Here is a 17,476-nt window from a genome sequence, read left to right as displayed (position 1 = left end):
TCGCTGATGAAGATGTTGAAAAGCGCGGGCCTGAGGACTGAGTCCTAGGGGACCCCACTGCCCACATTCCTCCGGGCAGAAACTGACCCATCCACCACCACTCTCTGGGTGTAGCCCTCCAGCCAGTTAGTGACCCATTTGACTATGTAGGTGTCGACGACACAGTCCCCCAGTTTTTTAATGAGAACGGGGTGAGAGACAGTGTCGGAGGCCTTCCGAAAGTCCAGAAAGACTACGTCCACTGCTACCCCTGCATCTAAGGCTTTTGTGACCTAGTCATAGAAGGCCACCAGGTTGGTCTGACAGAACCTGCCTCTAATGAACCCATGTTGGTTGCCCCTAAGCATAACCTCCCCTGTAGGCCCCTCACGGACATGCACCAGGATAATTCTCTCAAAAAGTCTTACCTCAATCCTGGGTAAGCTAACTGGCCTATAGATTCCTGGGTCCTCCTTCCTCCCTTTTTTGAAAATGGGAACCACACTGGCCCTTTTCCAGTCCTCTGGCACCACACCAAAGCACCACGAGTGCTCATAAAGCCATGCCAGGGGTCCCCCAATGACCTCTGCTAATTCCCTCAGCACTCAGGGGTGGAGATCGTCAGGACCAGCTGATTTAAATACATCCAGTCCCTCCAGAAGTTCCCTGACTAGATCCTCACTGACCCTAGTCCTGGGTGTGCCTCCACTGGGGCCTGAGGGGGTCCTGGTGGGGGGACTGATCCGGTCCCTGTTCAGAAAAAAGGAGGCAAAGAAATTGTTAAATAGGTTAGCTTTGTCTGGTGTGACAACCAAATTTCCTAGCGTGTCTTGCAGAGACCCCACGTTACCCGGTACTTTCTTTTTGCCCCCTACATATTTAAAAAAGGACTTCTTGTTGTCCTTGATCTGGGTAGCTAGTCCCAGTTCCATCTCTGCCTTGCCCTTCCTGACTGCCCCTCTGCAGCCCCAAGCAACCAAGGTATACTCCTCCCTGGTGATGGCCCCTCCCTTCCATTGGGTGTACACCTCCCTTTTAGCTAGGAGGTGTTTCTGTAACTTGATCAATTCTTATAAAGTGCATTCTTAAAAATAAAAAGATGTGGCTGACTCATTTGGATAGAACCTGAACAAATCAATTCCAAGTGTTAAATATAATGTTAAATGTTAGTTGAATATAATAAATTATTTCAACTTTCTAAAATGTATTACTGTTTTAATGTATGCATATTAAATATTTTTAAATCTTGGTTTAATCTAGTGGTAGCAACAAGCACAAACAGCTACGTGTATAGCTGTCATGTACTCTATACCCCTCACCGAACACAGATATTGCCAGGAGTCACAAAAATTGGATGTTCTTAAATGCCATTACAGTCTGTGAAGAGAGATGGAAATGAAAGGAAAATTCAGACCAGAAATAAAATCTTTGTTCTTTCTTATTCTTCTGGTCAATTTGTGTCACAATTCAAAAATGTTATTTAAAAGAGAAATGAATATTATTGGTTTTTTTTTATCTGAGTGGGAATAGTCATAGATATTCATCTGTTCTCATGGGTGCCTACTTAGATAAGCACAGACCACTAACCAAATGCAGCAATCACAGGGAAGAGCAGATTATGAAACTCCCACCTATTGGCAAACTAGCAGTTTTTGACAGAAGGAAAAAGGATATGTAAATACATGCAATAACACTTCCAGACATGTGCATGCTCTCTCTTTTTTATTTAAAGAAGTGTGGTCTCATCACTTATGGTACATGTCTCTTGGCATTCAGATTTAAATGGCTTTAATATTTCCCCCTCTTCCCTCAAAAAGAAAAGGTAAATATATCAGTATTCGGCTTAATTAAAGCAAATGAGCATCCAGTATGCTCAATCTCCTATGAGGTTCCATGCTAAAAAATATTTCCCAAGAGGGAATTTATATTGTACTCTTGAAAATTGGGTCTGAGTAATATGGGCCAGCCAGAAGGGCTCGACTGATGTCTAGCTGCTTAGTAACGCTGCTGCAGGGCCAGAAGGGGGCTAGAGAGCTCTAGAATGACACAGGGCCCTGGTCCATCTCTGAGCCCAGGAGATTTGTAGCTTGAAGAGGGACTGAATTATTAGCTGGTTTCACTGCAGAAAAACTCCAATAGCATGAGTCAAAGAAAATACCATGCTAGCCTAGCAATCTTATGTATGGCTTTATTACACTGTGGAGAAAGTTTTATTGAACCCAATATGTATCTTAAGCACCAACATCCTTATTTTTATTAGATTGTTTTACCTCAGTAACATACTTATTTTAAAAAAGAGAAACACTTATTCTGTGCCTAAATTAAGCTGACTGAATTCTGTTAGAAACTGATTTAAGTTTCGTTTTACTATTAATTTTGTTTGTCTGAGCATGAATTAAATTAAACAGTATAATAAATGTCATCTCATCTGCCCCTTATTTTATTTTCCTATTATCCCTGTTTGTTTCTGGGCAGACAAGAGGTAGAACTACACCAATCAATTCTTCAGGGCTAGAAACAGAAATTACACACAAACCGGTTTAAGTGATCAGAAACTGATTTAAACCTGTAACAGAACAAAAGTTCAGTGCACAGAAATTGCATTCAAAATGGCCAAAACCAGTTTAAGATATACCTGGTTGGATATAGTATCAGAATTAACTGATTTAGGTCAAACCAGTTTCTTGAAATTCTGTCCCAGATTCCTTCCTGGTTCAAGTTAACTCAGAGTCCCCCAGCATCCCAGGATGCTTTGCAGCCCTTGGCTATGCTGCCTATTCCAGTGCAGCAGGGGCCATCTTAGTCCTCTGCTCATTAGCCTACTTCCTGCCTGAGTCCATCAACCCATGGGGATGGGGGCAGAGGAAGGCAGACAGAGGAACAGACCCCCAGCCTCCCCTAGCCAGGGTCTACACAGCACATGGGGGGGAGGGAAAGCTTTTGTGGTGGGGTCTTTTTGACCCTTGGCAGCCCTTCCCCCTCCCCAGCTGCTGCTCTGGGAGGGAGACTGCTTCAGCAGCTGGCCCAGGGGGAAGAGAGGAGGAGTCCTCCTGGATGGGTGCCTGCCCGTGCAGCCCAGCATGGGGACATGGGGGAACTCCTGCCCTGGGGGGGGTTTCCCTCACCTCAGTCCAAAGTCCCTCAGCCTGGGGCAGCCCCAGGAAGCTGAAGGGAATTCTTCCCCTCCCAAACCCCAAAAGCTGCTTGCTTTACTATGAGACTCAGACAGGCTCAGGGAGCAGAGGGAAATTCTCCTGCTCCCCCACAGCTGGTTTTACATCAGCTGCTGCGAGTCTGAGGCAAATCTGATGGGGAGGCTCCCCCAAGGTGTGCCAGCACCCGAACAGGGGTGTCCTTAACCCACTGTGGAGGGACAACAGGAAGCTGAGAACACTTGGCTGGGCTGGCAATGGCCAGCAGGCTGGAAGACATGCTTTAGCATCCCCTGCCTACTGGCCTGGGTCAGTGCAGGCCTCCCCCTGCCTTTCACAATTGAAAACTAAATGTCAGTTCACTTGGTTATCGGTTCAACCTATGCAGATTAGAGGGAGCTGCCTAGATTGAACTGATTCTGCCTTGGGCTTTTTGACTGTTTGTATTTAGACCTCATGAATTAAGTTCCTCCTAATAATGCTACTAAATTGTAGACACTCAGTATAATTTCCTTTCTATGAACTCATGCAGCAGGGCTCCTTTAAAAAAAAAAAGACCTTACAAATGTTCCAAGCAGTTCAATAACAAACACAGTAAAGGGTCTGCAATCAGCCAGATTGATAAATGTGGATATGAAGAAAAAATATTTTTTCTTTATCTTCTCCACATCTGCTAATCCTACTGTGGATTTAAACTGACGAGGATGACCAAGGGAGGGACAGTTTTCTGAAGAATAAAAATATATCTTTATATCAGATGTGACCAAAGCCCATGATATAGTTGTTGATCTGGTCAAATGTGCCCTAATGGATTAAGAAATTAAACCTGTGGCTTCACTTTAAAGTGCACATCCTTGGGTTTACGTTTAGATATTAATGTTTAATAAGCTCTCTTCCTTTTGATGTTTAAGTGGCAAAGAACAAATGAAAGGTGGTTTTCAGAATCAATTTAGCTCTAAGGTTTGACTTCTCTTTGGATAGCAATATTGTGTCCATGTTTGTTTGTTTTTTGCTTTGGAAATCCATACCTCTAACAGAAAAATGTGAGCAGATACTGCAGACTCTTAGAAAGATGATGTTTTCCTTAATAATAATAAATGAAACAGGATGATAGGAAAGTGGGGCTGGAAGGGACCTCAAAGTTATCTAGTCCAACACCCCACTCAAGACAGGATCATTCCTGACTAATCTCCTGTCCATTCATCCTCAACCAATTCCTCTCTGTTTGTGAGTAGCAAATTGTGAAGCGCTTCTCCCCTAGTTGGTCTCTCTACCATCTTTATCCAAACACTATTCTCAATATACTCCAAAAATTCTTGTGCACTCCTGGGTTTCCCTCCCAAGACGATGTCCTAATAATTCAAGTCCTCAATGAGAATCAAGTCCTCCGATTTGGAAGCTGCTACCAATTGCTTAAAGAAGGCTTCATCCACCTGCTCCTCCTGGTTTGGTGGCCTACTGTTCTCCCCCCCGACTTCTACCACTTCATACTGCACCTCAGAACATGTACACTGCCTTTATATACAGGGCAACAATTCCTCCTTTTCTCTTCTGCCTAGCCCTCCTGAACAAGCTATACCCATCCAGGACCACACTCCCATCATGTGAAGTATCCCACCACATCTCCATGATCTCAATTACATCATAATTCTGAGATTGTACTAGGAGCTCCAACTCTTCCTGTTTGTCTCCCATGGCTGTCACATGAGTATTTAAATGCTTCAGGTATCCAACTGTCCTGTTCTCTCCTGGAGAACATTGCTAAGGCTTTTGTCGCTGATTACCCTTGCAAAGTTTGTATCCAGGTCTTTACTTAATTCTGAGATTTTATCTCTATCTCCTGGTAAACCTAGTTTAAAACTCTGCCCACTAGATTAGCAAGCCTGTATGCAAAGTCACTCTTCCCTCTTTGTCAGTTGGATCCCATCTCTTTCCATCTTCTTGGAACATCACCCCAGGGCCAAAGAAGCCTAAGCTCTGTTGGTGATAGCTTATAGGCAGCCATGTGTTCATCTCCAGGATATGTCTGCTCCTAGCTAGACTTTGACTCTTGACTGGAAGGATGGATAAGAACTCCACCTGGGCTACCATCCCCTTCACCCTTGCAACCAGTACCATGCAGCCACTTTTGATATGCTCAAGATCACCCACTATCGTTAGTGCCCATATGGATGAGCAGCATAGGATCCTAGTCAGAAGACAAAATGAGTCTAAGCAACCTTTCTGTGACATCTCAGATGTGGGAACCTGTCAGGAAGCAGAACTTCCAAGCCAACAGGTCAGGCTGGCAGATGGATGTCTCCATTACCCGCAGGAGGGAGTCACCAATCACTCATTGCTTCCTCTTGGCAGCAGTAGTCTCGATCTTCCCCCTCTCTCCTAGGGGTTCATGGCTTGGCCTCTCCTGCCACTGGAATAGGTGTTTAGAGTGAACCCCACCTGACTGCTTCTCTTAATTCCTGCCTTGACTGCTTCTCCAATTTCCTAATCAATCATTTTGAAAACCTAACTAACAGGAATTCAGTGAGAGGTGCCTCAGGAAAGACAGAAAGCAACCTCTCATTACTAGAAAAAAGAATCTAATTTACAAGCAAACTCCCAGAGAGATCCAATTTAGTAATGTAATTAAATAAATTGCTAGTTTTGCCATTTTGATTTTAAGGTGTTGTGACGGGGGGTGGGGTGGAGAGAGCATATGGAGCTACTATACTACTGCTGGGACAACCTGGCAATCATCCAAGGACCCAGCATTTAGCCATAGACCAAACTGACTGGTCAAGCCTGACTCTTAATCTGCATGGAGACAGCACATGCACACTCAGCAGGATTGGCACACATAGATAAAACGGGGAACAATTAATAGATTGAAATTACCATATGTTGCATTTTTTTCTGTTTCCAAATTCATCTCATTTGCCATTAAGGTTTCAAGCATTACTGAAGCAAAATGAATGTTGTCCTTGCATTGGATTACTCTTTGACTGAAAAAGCAAAGTAACTGGAGGAGAAAGAAAGGATCACATAAATCTGACATCACAGAGCACCCAGAAAACTTGCAGATATATACAGTCTCAAGGATTCCCAACTAGTGAAATCCTAGAACCTAGGTAAGTGCCCCTTTAAAAGTTGCCACCAGACAACATCAGAGTAAACAGACTGTTCTAACTTTTATCTGAGCCTAATTTGCACAAAATGAACAACTCCAACCAGGAGATTTTATAACACCTTCAGCTCTCCTGTGAAATATGAAATTTCATTTCCACCTAGAAGAAATTTTACAATTTTTACATTCTTCTAAGCCTGAGGAAGGTTGAGCGTGCTTGCAAATAAAGATTTTTTTGTGCAAATATCTAGGTCTAATAAAAACTATCACCTCTGATTCTTTTAAAAGAAAGAACTGACCAGCTACAGATAAGGAAAGCAACAGCAGACCAAGTTACATCTGTGGAGGTATCAATAACAAGACGTTTTAAGAATTAATCAGTGCCACATTACTCAAAAACATACATAAACATTCAATGCTGGCTCTGACTGACCTTTCAGGTATAAATGTCTGGTGGAAAAAGGCTAGGAGGAAAGCTGTTACAACCCCCCCCGCAAAAAAAAAAAAACCCCAAACCCCATTCCCCTTAGTTTTGGAGGATAGCACTAATAATGCCTGAAAAGGGGTAACAGTGGTTTCAAGAGTGAGGAGGTAGCCAAGAAGTCTGGAGAAAAGCCTGAACTGACACCACTCTGCAGCATCCAACAAAATTTCAGAACACCCTGTGAAGTATATGCTTTGCTGGCCCAGCAAGAAGCAGAGTCTGGTCCCCCCATATAAACTTTACTTTTCCCGGTTAGACCACAAAGTCCTTATAACCTAAGGCACATACAAATAAACAACATTCATATTTAAAGATGTAGATAGGTAGCTTAGTAAACAGTGATCTTGCCAAGTCCTTTTGTTGCTCAGTTCTGCCACCTGCACAAAAAAGTAAAATTCTCCTGCAGCTATGAGCAATTCCAAAATCAAGAATCTATTTTAGATGTTTGAATGCAAAGAATAGTTAATAAGAGGATTATATCATTATTATTTTTGTCTGAACCTAAGCAGCACAAAAGTAAATGTCTGTATATACAAGTGTTTAATTCCCTTTTGTATTATTTGACACCAGGAACAGCTCCTTGTCCCTCCCTAGTCTCCTCACTCTCCCTCTAAATGAGGGAGGATTTTAATAGCACAAATCAATATAAATTTTCTGCACTTCAGTACAGAAACTGTATTGTACTTTTAGTTTAGCTGGATAATCTCTCCTAATCACACAAGAAATCTGAATGCATTGGCCACTGAGAACTGGATTTATATTGTAAACACTACTATTTCCACATTGTTCTTCTGCTTTTACTTATTCCCTGATAGGGGAATAAACACATGCAAAAATCTGAAAGACAAACCTGAAAGATAACATTTTGAAGCCTATAAGAAACATATAAAATTTATATGATACAAAAAAAAAAAATCAAAAATAGAAAACGCACAGTACTTCTACATGAACATGCATGTACTTGAGCTAAAGCATATGCCACATGCAAAATGGAGTAATTATTTTTCTCAGTTGCTTTGTAACTTCTTTATTATTAATCAGTAAATACTGTGATTTTAATGTGATACATAAGATAATTTTCAAATGTGGTTAACCTAGTGAGATGACATTCTTCTTTTTGACTAGTAAATTATCATTGTTTTATGGCTCCCATCTCACTATTTTGTTAATTCAGCAATTCAAATTGCCTTACAAGATGTGGGTTATTCTGGTGAGTTACCAAGAATTCAGTTTCATTATATGCATTGACTCTGTACACCAAAATAGACACTGAGACTCGGAGTACCTACAAGTGTTCAAAAAATCTGAGAGAATTCTCCCACTTTTATCCTCCAGGTAGGAAAACCTGGAGAACACTGTACAAACATTACAGGGAGTAGGTGGATGGTTTGCATACAGCTAGGGCTGCTAACACCCTATCAGAGGACCCCAGTGTATGCATCCCAGCATGCTTTACAGGCTCCTCTGGCTGCCAGAGACAACTGACAGCAGCCAATGGCACAGATCAGGGCTGACTAGCTGGCTGCCCCAGGGGACCATACCCCCTGCCCCCAGCCCGGGAACTCCTACTCACAACGCACCCTCCCACCTGTCAGGTTTTCGCAAAGCACACCCATGTCTGCTATCTTTTCAAGACTATCAGTTTCCCCTCCAGCAGCCTGCAGTGCATCCCTATGCTTCTAGCAGCAGCCAAAAAGCTCAGGTCCAGCGAGTCTAATTAGGGTCAGATGTTGCTAGGTCAAATCAGCTGCTGGCAGATCAGGTACTGCCAGGTCTGGGTCAGGTGTTGGTGGCTCTAGAGCTGCTGGGTTGGGATTCAGGTGCCGGCAGATCAGGTGTTAGCGGGTTGAGAGTTTGTGCGTTGCCGGGTTGTGTCCTGGAAAGTCAGATGTTGCAGAGCTGGAGCAGTAGTATAACTAAAGCAGGGCAAGGAGGGCACCAATCCTGGACATCAATTTGAAGGGGGCGTCAGCCCTCACCCCAGCAGCCAGAGCCAGAGATGGTAGTTGAAGCCAACACCAGCCCTGGCCCCAACAAAGTACTATGCAGGGAGCTGGCACTGGCCCCATCCTCAATGAGGCAGCGTTCAGGGAGCCAACCCTGATAGCAGCAACAGCAGCCGCTCTGAAGTAAAACCCTGCTCCTGCCTGCATCTTCCTTCCACCACTACCCCCAGGTGCTTAGCAAAACACCCCCTACCTCCCTCCAATCCTTGCTGAGGGTAGAGAAATCACTAGTTACACCTCTGGGTCAGGTGTTGGAAGGTCAAGTCCAGTGTTGCCAGGTCCAGGTCGAGTGCTGGAAGGTCAGGGTCAGGGACTGGTGGGTCAAGTTTGATGTTACAAGATTGGGTGTTGCCAGGTGTGATGCTAGTGGGTCAGCTTCCCCACTTCCTGAGGGTGGCAGGGCACATAGCTGCGCATCCATGGGGCTATGGAGAGGGGCTAGGCTTTCCTGGATCCAAAGCTGTCAGAGGAGTGGTCTGTGCTGGGCTGCAGGAGTAGAGTACAGCAAAAGTCTTATATCATTTCCCTGGAGCCATGGGGAAGGTGGTAGGAGGGAGGTCGTGGGAGCAGGGCATGGTGGGATGCCGGATGCTAGCACTGCAGCTCCTATCAGTAAGATAAATGGGTTCACTCCCTTGGCTGAAACTCTACCAAGGACTACTTTTACCTCATTGAAGTCAGTTTATTTTTTTACTGGAGTCACCATTTCTTAAACTGCATGCACTTTTCTATACCTAGGATTTCTACCAAGGGAACTATGATTCTACCAGTAGAAATATAACACTTGTACACATTCTCAATTTGTAGTATATGAATATTCTATAAAAATAAATTCCCAGTGATATCTGTTCAAACTAGTACACTTTTTCCAAATGCCAAAGTTTTGCAACAAACTTCTTTAAAAGTAATTAAACAAACTTTTTATTACAGTTAAATACTTTCAAAATTTCTTAATATAGAACATTTGTCTTCTATATTAAGACAATATGAAAAAATATTTAGAGACAATTCTAATCATGCCTTGACATATTCCTAAGTATAACATTAAATAAGATGTGGGGAAAAAACAACTGGTTTACTTCATATATATAAAGCTATTGCTTCAGGATTAACTTAGAGTATGTAAATACTGCAACTGCTATTTTAAAATTTATTTACGGCATCAAATATTAGTTAATCTTATTATTCCCTAATGTACCGATTCATTTTTTTGGTATGTTAAAAATGCCAGTAGATCTTTTTTAGCTCAGAGGCAGGCCTCCTACACTAAAGAAGGTTGTTGTTTTATACTGTATGCCAAGAGTGCTCAACCATGGGCCAGATGCAGTCTGCAGAGTCATGTGATGTGGCCCACAGCACTCTGCAAGGGTACAGAAATTTGGAAATGAAGAAGTGATCACAATTAACACTTTTACCATCCTCTACCACTCCATTTCCAAGCTTTGTGGGCCAGATTACATGGACCTGTGCTCCAGATCCTGGCCAGCCTGTGTGGGACCATGGCAAGAGTCCAGATCCAGTGAGCATGTGGCTAGGACTGTGAGCCTAAACTGTTGTGTAGGGCCTGAGGTGGAATGGGGGACCTGATCTGGCATGTGTAGGAGACCAAGATCAAGGCCAGGGCAGCAGGCCTGATCCAGTTTATTCAGAGTTGGAGGTACAGCTTTGGCTGGGGTCAGGGCTGCAGTGGTAGTCCTGATCCTGCACATATGAGGCTGGGGCCAGGGCCTATGTCCAATCCAATGTATGAGGCCGGGGCCAAGGCCATGAGCATGATATGGTGCACTGCACTGGGATCACTGACAGAATCTAGCCCACAGACTGACCCCACTGAGCCAAAAAAGGACCAACACTATTGCTTTATGCCAGGGGTAGCCAGTTACTCACCCTAGGAGCCACATCCGATCCTCCACCAAAGTTCAAAAGCTGGAGAGTGGGGGTGGGGAAGGCTGCTGAGTGACCCAGAGTAGAGGTGACTCCCATGCCCTGCACCACCAAACCATTCCAGCTTTCCCTGCAGGGTAAGCAGTGCAACTGCAGCCTCTGCCCCAGCAGCCCAGTGCCTGAGCCAGCAGTACCAGAGGGAGCAAAGGAGGGAAGAGGTAGGCCCAGGGCATGCTCCCCGCAGGGAAAGCCAGAGCAGTGGGAGGTGCCAGGCTGTGCTGTCCCCAAGAGCCACGTCAGGGAGAAGTGGGCAGGGCTTCGGGCCATTTCCAGAGAGCCATGAGTACTGTGCTGGCTTCACAAGCCGTGGTTTGGCCACCGTGGCTTTATACCAATGTCCAAAGAAAATGGGCTTCTTTACAGGTGCTCTGGGATGGAGAGAGAGCGCTTTAGTCAGAGTGGCTCTGAAAGCTGTTCTAATTAAAGCGTCTGCAGCATCACATATATTCAGCATCCCTGCACTTCCAAATGGCAGTAGAAGCACTTTAACTTCAATGAGCTTTAGTTAAAGCGCGCCACTTCCATTTTGAAGTGCAGGGATGCCAAATACAAGTGACATGGAGGCTGCTAGACCATGCTAATTAGCACGCTCCAGCAAACTCAGTTAATCGAGTCTGCTCAAACGCATGCTAATCTGCACAAGTCAGAGCAGATGTTCGGCATGTGTATAGGTGGTGACTATGGTTTTATGAAAAAGAGTCAAATCTATCACATTGCTTCAATATACTTAGCTACTTCACCTTTGTTTAGAAAGCAAAACACAATACAATAAAACCTTGTTAGGTCAGTATCAGGTAGTTCAAAGTTTTAGCTACCCCAAAGCTGTTGTCACTCTCCAGCCAAAAAGATAGGTTTTTGTATGCGTTATGATATGGGCGCAGGAGCATGTGTGGGAGCAGGACCAAATGGAACGGCCAAGGATCAGCCTAGAAAAACTGCAGTTTGGTGGAGAATCATGGGGCTTATGACAGCTTGTGCCAGGGTGCAGGGGAATCTGCAGGGGCAGGAGGTGGGGTCAGCAGCCCCAGATATATGTATGCTCGGGGGCAGGATCAGACGTCAGCAAGATGGGGGATGCCAGGTCCACGGGTGATTTGGTGGGATCAGGGGGGTGTTGTGGGACAGTGCTGCATTTAGATTGATTGAGGCAGAAGAAAATGGCCACCTAGATCATTGCTGTTGGCCTATACTAGGAACTCCATGTGCTACATGCCATGCAATCTGCTTAATTAGCCACTGAGATAACTTCTTGCTGTGTTCTTATTGGTTAGTAAGATCCACATGTGGGTTAATTAATTCTGTATGTAGGTACCGATGCAAATTACCATCAGTACATTTATTTCAAACCCATTTATTTCAAAGTCCATATTTTTTAGACCACTGCGTTTCGAACAAAGTTTTACTGTATACTAAAAGCTACCTGTAAAAAGTATCTACAGTTATAGCTTTAGAAAATGATAAATGCATATGTTATATTTATAACCGAAGCAGAAGTTTTAGAGCAGTGTTTCCCAACCTTTTCCAGCCCCAGGCACACAAATTAATAATTTTTGCAGCACACCTGTTAAGGTATTCCCCCACCCCCATACTTATGAGCTCATTGTAGCTCATTGCTGTGGCAAAATTGCACAGCACACTTGTTAATTTCTGACGGTATACCACTGTGTCACAGCACACCAGTTGGGAAACACTTTTAGAGAATAAACAGACTGGTATTTTATTTAAAATAAATCCTCATTTATGTATTATTTTTGCACAGTTAAGTCCTCGCACAAAGTCATGGTGAAGAGTTTCTGTGTAGGATCCACGCAGTACACACTCAAAAGGAATTGAAATGATGAACTATATCTCTGGCACTGGTCGGAACCACATGCTGCAAATAAAGGTTCAAGAAATCCCACATGGATGTAAAATGATCTTTCCCCCTGTGAAATGCACCTTAACTGTAACTTTCCTTGAAGTAAAGGATAAAGCTGCGTACTCCTTCTAAAGCATTTTGGTAGCAACCTCTTAATCTCAGCCCTTCAAATGCACCAATGAGACCATGGTGGTAATACTACTACATTTTGGTCCCTGCACATTTATGAGAATCATTACTTCTCATTTTAAGAACTGCACCCCCTTCATTTCTTCCGTGAATTTTACATGCTCTCCCTTCCCACTGCAATGTGAATTTTGTCAGGAATCACCATTACCATTTTTCAATTTACTTTCAGTTATAAAGCATATAAAACAAGTATATATACAAAGCGTAGATAACAAAAATGCCAACATATAAACAATTAGTTTCATGCTATTGCAAGAACACAACCCTGAAGAATTAACTCATTAATTAATAATCGTTTGCCTAAATCAAACATATGTTGACACCTATAAACTCTTTGGGATTTTCTTTTTCCATTCATTTGTAAAGCACCAAATGAAACTGCACCTGACTGAGTCCGACAAAACACGTTGGAATACAAATACCAATTGTCTAATTACTATAAAACAAATGTCCTGCTTTCATTGTTCCAAAACTGTGGTCTGCTGACCATTAATGAATCATGAAGTGCTTGCTGACAGCTTTAAATAACTGGCTCTTCTACCCAGTTTCCACAACAGAAAAATAGCTAAAATAAATATTTTATCAATATTACTTTTCATGTAAGATAATGCTGCTAATTGCTATGAAAAAATCACATTTGTGGATAAAAGAGGAGTTGGATCCATGTATTTGTGAATTATACATTTATTGGATGGACTTCTGAACTGGAAGCCCTTTAGGAGCTTTGTAGTTCTTGCCAAAACCAGATATGCCTCCAAGGAACAACGAAGAGGAGTCAAGCCTTGTTTATTCAGCACAAGGAGTTCAATACTTCTTAAAAAGCCAACATCAGAAGAGCCTGACACTTTCTTATAGATTATCACTTCTGTCACTGGGAAACCTGAGGACCGTATAAAAGACTTCTTCCCATTTGGGGCTGCAAGGTGACACATTATATGGCTCTCCATCCACTCAGAAATCCTGTGTAAAAACATCACTGCCAGACCAGAGGTTTCATCTGAGAATGTCCTTTCTTCACCTTCTTCATCTCCAGTTAGAACACAATTCCCATCTCATCCCTCCTTTCCCCACCATCTGTTACTTCCAGTCAATCTGGGAAGAAACAGCCATCAGTGCTGCAACTTAGTTATCTCTGCTACTGCTGCATTTACAGGTGCAAGTAAACGTCCCCCTAGATGACAACTGGCAGGCACAAGGGCACAATTAAACTGCTACAGTCAGCAGAGTAAGACAACAGCGCAGAGGACAGAGGCTAGGAGCCAAGATAAACCGCTACAATAGCAGGGAGGGAGAAAACAATACTTACAGAGTCTCCCTAAAGCAAACTAGCTGCTGGCTGGTACTCCCTGTAGCCTACTAGCTGATAAATCATGGGTGCCACTATCCCGATGTCAGATGTGTGGGCACTCAACAGTCATGGGTGTACACATATTGCAAAACTCAGGCCCCCGCTTCCACCCTTGGCAGTTAAGAAAGACAAAAAAAACCTAAACTAAGGCCAAAAAGGATAGAAAAAAAGACTGCCAATCAGCATAAGTGGAACAAAGAAAGCAAGTCCTTCTGACATCCATGAGAAATGCTATAATAAGGAAGAAGAAACAGACAGATAAAGGTAATCACTCCCTTGATTCCCTACACACTATACTCAGGTTGGCAGGAAGGACCTTTGCTCATAGATCTTGCCAAAGACAGAAATGAGACTGAATTTTGCTGACACACAAACTCTTTCACCTTAATGAGATGAACTCACCACAGGTCTACCTTTGAGGTTACGTTGGATATAGGCAATAAATGGACATGCTTCACTTGTGTCACAAAGGGTCAGAAAAAGAAAATGAAAAGAGATTTCATGCATTCAGATAAAGGCAAAATTCAAGCTGGAGCTGTCATAACTATGCAGTGCAAAGAAAAGATGAAGTGATGTAATTATTAGATACAACTTTCCAACTTCCTTGAAATACTATACCACTCCTTTCTGCTGCGGGATGCCTCAGATAATGGAGGTCATTCCAATTTCTCAGTGATACAAGTTTCCCCGTCCTATGCTGGCAACTCCTAAAAATGCACGACGTGCCACCATTGGCATGCAGAAATAACTGTCTGTTATGAAGACATAATGCTATACCATTTTAATAACTGGTTAACACCAGAAGTGAAATTTATTGCTGTTGACCTCAAGGGAACAAGAATTTCACACAAAGCCAGTAAATTGTTTCTAAAATGTCACTTTTTATCATCACTGATGTCATCTTTTCCAGCAGCAGAGACACACAGCCTGTGAACTGCTTCTCAGAAAACTACTTAGGTAAAGAAACAGACATTCATACATGTTAGAGTTGAATAATGAAGCCACTATGCATACTACTAGGTGTAGACAGCAGGGGGAATTTCCTTACAAAAACAGTTGACTTTTCCTCAGAGATTGTAAAACACACAAAACAGAGTATAGGATGTCACTGGGAGTGAAGAAGAGACAGAATACTTTATTGTATAACACTTACTGGTTATTTTAAAATAGACTGGGGAGTGCTCCTCTAATCTCATGCTAGTAGTGAAGAAGCTTTTAAAGACTGTTCTGTTTCAGAAGAATCCTGCAGACAACCTGTTCTGCCAATATTTGAGATGGGAGGAAAAACAGAATTTTAAAGCTTTTTTTTTATATTTGTCAGTATAAAAAGATTTTCACTACTGAAAGACTAGCCAAGTGCATTCATCCTTTCACGTACAATTCACCTGTGACCTCAGGCGTGGCACCACTTCAGTTCTTTAATATACTTCTCTAAAGCTGTTTCACCTGGTAGCTCTCAGAGAGAAATTACTCTTTGTATGGTACCTCATGTAGAAATTCATTTCAAAATGGATGAAGAGTGCAAAGTGCCAGAGTGGCTTCTTAAAAGCACCATTTTGAATCAGGTGATCCTTCTAATCTGAACTCTTCCCACAAGCCATTTTTGTCAAGCTATAAAGTGTATCTTCATTTCTCAGTTAACAGTCTCTAAACAAACAAAGCTTGAGAAGCAACTGAAGTTTACCATTTGGTTAAGGTTCAAGAGAAAACCAAACCTTACCTTTCCTTTACACAAAGAGCCTACCATACACTATAAAATATAGTTGAAAATATAATTTTAGCATTAGAATTGGCATTTCTCAGCTTGTAGATGATAGTGGAAGTCATCTGTAAATATGGCTATGAAATTTCAAGGAATGTAAATCAGTAGAATTTACTGAACCTAGTAGTGTAACATCAGAAGAGTTACTATTCAATAGATGATACTCACACTAACATTCTAGGGCAGCAATATTAGTCTCAAAATAAAAGCAGATTTACAATGTTATATTAGATTTCACATAATGGTTGTCACAAATCACAGCATTTTCCAGCAATATGGCCACAACAGGGAGTTTGAAGTGCTTCTTATGTAAGAATTTTTGGAATGTTGGATTTAAGTGTGTGAGGATATTTTTAAAGGGTGGTATTAATTATATAGTACAATCTTTGGGAAAGTTTAGATTTTGGGAAAGTAGATCAACCTACCTCTATTTTAAAAACACACAAACTCCTTGCAGTGGCAAACTTTCATTTACCTGGGACTAGCTGACATACTGCATGCTGTTGCCTAAACTGATTGCAAAGCCACATTCAGAATATGTTGTTACAGTTGTTTTAGCATGCAAAGCCATATTCAGAACACGCTGTTACGGTTATGTTTTACCATGATACAATTGTGTACTGCAAAGAACGCTTCAAATAGGGTTGAAGAGAGGCAGAAAGTGTCAAGTCTCTTCTAGCAGAATAAAGGATTGCCACAAGAACATTACAGCCTAATGAATTTGGTACATCTCTGCAATGGGACAGGTAGACCAGATAGGATCCCTGGGTTATGGCCATTGTCAGTGTTTGTTTTTTCATGTAATCAGTTGTCAAGGTCAAATCTCACCAATAAGATAGCCCTCTCCATGGGTGACTGGTGCCTCCTGAGTCTGGGCAGGGCACCTGCAGATGCCGGCACTGACAGGCAGCATGGCCCTGTCAGGGGGGCACGTGCCTCCCCCTTCCCCCCCACCCAGTCACCTATGGCTCTCTCTTCCAGTATACCTCCTCATATCCCAAACCAGGGCAGTTCTCATACTGCTCCTTCCTGCTGCAGACAGTAGGAAGATGTAACTTTTTATGTCAGCTCCTCTTTCTGAGCATCCCTAGCTGAAACATCCATATAAAAGAAGAGAAAACAAAAATTGGGGGAAAAAAATGAAAAGAAAAAGAGGAGACCAACTTTGGGCTATTACTCCCCACAACTGTGTTCTTAAAAATGTACTGGCCCACCTAAAAAAATAAATCATGGGTTTTAAACTTGAACAAAACCTACAAATGTAGGAGAAAGCAGGGGGTAAGCACATGCATTCTACTATGCAGAAACAAGTAAAATTAAAAGTTGATCTGAAAATTAAACCTGAACTGAATATTGACAAAAACTAAACCCGTTTTCCAGTTGTTAATTAAAGTTCGTAAGTTTCTGAAGGCCTTTTTTCCCACTCTACAATAGCCTACTGTAATTGTCCCATGGTAATCAGATCCGTTGAGTATGCAGGAACTTGTTCCTTGCTCCTTTTCAAAATGTTTTGCTCTTACAAAGGTTTTTATTCATTAGACAGATTAATAGCTGTACTTTGAACTCTCTTGCTTCTATAGAGCTCTATACCAACTACCAGTCCATTGCTGTCTGTAAATAGCAAGAAGTGATTCAAAAATCCCCTCGCATG

General features: G+C 42.5%; 1 protein-coding gene and 1 long non-coding RNA gene across 9 annotated transcripts in view; one reads left to right on the top strand and one right to left on the bottom strand.

Annotated features, from left to right (window-relative positions):
* PPP1R9A (protein phosphatase 1 regulatory subunit 9A) overlaps nucleotides 1-17,476 on the bottom strand; it is a 238,152-nt gene that overhangs the window by 146,542 nt on the left and 74,134 nt on the right. The window lies entirely within an intron of this gene.
* Nucleotides 1-17,476, top strand: part of LOC109308994 — a 39,380-nt gene that overhangs the window by 18,666 nt on the left and 3,238 nt on the right. For both annotated transcript variants that reach the window (XR_002100759.1, XR_002100758.1), the window contains exon 2: nucleotides 6,056-6,238. This is a non-coding gene — a long non-coding RNA (uncharacterized LOC109308994). The remainder of the gene's footprint in view (nucleotides 1-6,055; nucleotides 6,239-17,476) is intronic.

Source organism: Crocodylus porosus, unplaced genomic scaffold, assembly GCF_001723895.1.
Source record: "Crocodylus porosus isolate Cpor-Errol unplaced genomic scaffold, CroPor_comp1, whole genome shotgun sequence".
NCBI classification, from domain to species: Eukaryota; Metazoa; Chordata; order Crocodylia; family Crocodylidae; genus Crocodylus; species Crocodylus porosus.
Note: the sequence above shows the minus strand (reverse complement) of the source record. Positions and strands in the feature narration are given on the sequence as shown.